The 3,199-nt window shown below is 44.6% G+C and overlaps 1 protein-coding gene across 1 annotated transcript in view; it reads left to right on the top strand.

Moving 5' to 3' along the window:
* LOC100533534 (glycogen synthase kinase 3) overlaps positions 1-45 on the top strand; it is a 21,201-nt gene extending 21,156 nt beyond the window's left edge. Inside the window, exon 10 of the mRNA XM_005107838.3 lies at positions 1-45. The gene's annotated coding sequence lies outside the window, so the exon portion shown is untranslated.
* Positions 46-3,199: the final 3,154 nt, after the last annotated feature.

Here is a 3,199-nt window from a genome sequence, read left to right as displayed (position 1 = left end):
GCTTAATCACCATATTATTATTATTATTATAGACAATGATGAACTACACTTGTTTTTGTTTCTGGTTTTATTAAAGTTTTTTTTTTTTTTTTTTTGGTTAAAAAAATTAATATTATAATTTCATTGAATGTTAATGATGATGATAATGATGATAATGCTACTAAACAATCGTGGACTAGAGACTTTTTAAAAAAGCAAGACAGGTGTTGGGTATTTTAGGGGAAGTATGCGAAGGGGTTTAATTAATGAAGGCTTTTAAAGAAAACAACTCAATTAACCTGTCTAGTTGATTCACTAGACGGGTGATGCCCGAGTGAACCTGTCGGTGTGAGTAGTTTTTATCTAAGCCCAAAGAACGATCGGTTCTCCCCGTGGCTCACTTCTGATAGACGACCTGCTGCGTGTGTGTGCAGTTTTGGCGAAGCTGTGTCTGTAGAAGAGAGTGCCTGTCGAGACCACAAAGAGTTTTCCTGTCTGGAGGTTTTGGGTACTCCACTGTTGCTGGGACCTGGGTAGTGTGAGCAGTGTGCGTGTGTGTGTGTGGGCAGTGTGTGTGTAGCAGAGTTCATTGTACATTTAGCACATCAGCTCGGATGGCGCAAAGAGAGACGCGCATGTGCTGGTATTGGTAACAGCCTGGCTGACCTTGTTGATCTTAGGGGGCAGGTCTGGGAGCTGAGAGGTGGGTGCCTGATGTGCGTGGCCTGTAGGTGGGGTGGGTTTCAGCACATGTAAGGAAGTCTGTTTGCTTGTCTGATGAGCTGTTGTGTATCTGTGTGCCTGGGAGAATGGGAAATAATTGAGGTGTACTGTGAACCTAGCACCCAAAAAATTCAAGGGGACCTGACGTACAATTGTGTCGATGGGGGGGGGGGGGAATAAAAACTTGCGATTTCACTGAGTTTTAAGTTTCTGTTAAAACGGAGCATGTATAACATGAGTGTTTTAGATCGATAACGCAGTCGTGAATTTGTGCATCGGGGTGCCGTGTCTATTTGTGGTGGCAAACAGCTGCTATATACTGTCTCCCTTTTCGGCTTCCTGGACGAAGAGCAGTCCAAGTTTTTAAAGAGATTCCAGTATGTTTGCTTTCCCCGTCTGAGTTGATGGGTTGCAGTGTTCACTATATCTCGACTTGCTCAGTGTACGACTCGGGCATACGCCATTTTGTAAAGTGAGGTATAACCGAGTCTTGCACCGGGCAGTGGATCTGTATCTGTGTGTCAGCGGAGGTTTGTGTGGTGAGCTTGTGTTTGTGAGTGCTGTGCTCTGCCCAGTGACAGGTCGGCAGGAACTCTTTTGGTCGGTGACGAGAACTATAATACTAAGACCTTCGGGAACAGTCGTTGTTGACTCACGGGGTATGTGGTGGGCAGCTGGCTGGTTTTTTTAATGAGATTTTTAGTTTGTTCCAACTGAAGCAGCCAGTTAGTCGCCTCCTGGTTTTGTTAAGGAGGTGGGGGATTTTTTGTTTTGTTTGTTGTTTATTTTGGGAGGGGATTTTTTTTTTTTTTTCCTTTTGTTTGGGTAAGGGTGGGATTGTGTGTGCTGTATTTTAAATCGTTAGATGTGTATGTTTGCCGGCATGAGTAATGGTACATCTGTAGTTTTTAGCAGTGGACATCACTGAACTAGTCTTTGTGACTGTGTCCAAGTTGTTGTGTGTCTGTCTGTCTGTCTGTCCGGGCGAGTGTGGAGAGCACAAATATACTTGTGTCTCGGCAGTTTTATTGTTGGGACACAAGATGATTGTGTGTGTGCGTGCGTGCGCCTGCTCGTGTGTAGTGGCCCAAGTGGGCGTATGCATATATACATATTGGCGTTATTGTACCTTTGTGTGTGTGCGCTTCGGCCCACGTGGGCCATTGCACACGTGTATTGACCCACGTGTGTGTGTGTGTGTAGGTGCGTGAGTGCTGCCTGAATGTGTTTGTGTGTATAAATTGGAGCCTCCTCTGGTGTATGCCATAATGTTTTTTATTGTTCTGTGTGGGAGGTTTTGTGGAGGTGAACTGGTGAACCTCTGACGGCACCCTCCCTTCCACACTTGAGTTTGTGTAGACAAAGTGGTTGAATTTACAAAATGGCTAGCTAGGGCTGTATGGTCTGTAGACAAGTGTAAATTTGAAGATTTGACAAAGGACTATTATTATTATTAATTACTTTTAGAGCGTGATTCAAATGCATTCTTGCACAATAATTTTTTAATTGTAATTGTATGTTTATCAGGCGTATCAATTGTTGGTTTGGTTTCTTTCCCCCCCACCACCCATCTTTCCCTGTTTCATTTCTTTTATTGTCTTGCTGTTTTCTTCACTTTAGACGAGCATCTCCATATCAATTGAGTGTCTCATGTAACTAAAGAATGCATTCATTCAGATTCGATGACGCTGGGTGGGGGTTTTCACCCATGCATTTTGGAGGGGGGGAGAGTTTACGTGTGTTGCTTTTTTCAAGTCTCTGCCGTCGAGGTGAGAGTAGATTTTGTGTCGGAAAACGTCTTCAGGGAATTGGTTGGTTGGTCTTTGTGTGATGTGGGAGACGTGGGGATACTTGTTTTACTGGTCCACGCAGCTTTGAGTCGGGGTGTAGGAGAAACGCTTATGTCGACTGCGCTCAGTGTATGTGGAAGACTCCATCATATGCCGCTTCTCACAATCCGAATCGTGTGTGGCAGAGTCTTACAAACTAAGCAGTCCATGTCTTATTTTCAGTTTGTTTTTAATTCTTTGATTTGTTAGGGTACAAATAAGCATGATGTGCTGCATCACCTCTTCCTCAATCGGCTGTTCTTTCCTGACCCACCCTCCCCACAACGCAGCAGACTTTGCATTTCGTCACAAAGTTGGAAGTTTTTTTTGTATGAGGGCAGAAGGATGCGCCTCATCTCTTTGCTTAGTCTGCACTTTGTGTAAGGTCGGAAGGCGAGGTATTCCCTGCATAGCTCTCTATCTCTATCATGTGACCTCTTGTATCTAGCGTTGTCGCGTATATGGGGGGGGGGTCTTTCTTCCTTCTCGCTCAGTCTCTGTCTTGATGCCTCTGTTGTTTAGCTGCGGTCCTTATGTCACCGTTTACATAAGTCTGAAGTCATTCCCAGAGCTGTCTAGCTGTGGAAGGATTAGGAAAGTAGGAAAGCTTTGCTCCGTGGTGGCCTGCTCATGTAGAAGTTCAGCAGCAGTTGTCGGCTTTGTACGTC

This window comes from Aplysia californica, unplaced genomic scaffold, assembly GCF_000002075.1.
Source record: "Aplysia californica isolate F4 #8 unplaced genomic scaffold, AplCal3.0 scaffold00636, whole genome shotgun sequence".
NCBI classification, from domain to species: Eukaryota; Metazoa; Mollusca; class Gastropoda; order Aplysiida; family Aplysiidae; genus Aplysia; species Aplysia californica.
The sequence above is the reverse complement of the archived record's forward strand: the minus strand, read 5'-3'. Positions and strand labels throughout refer to the sequence as shown.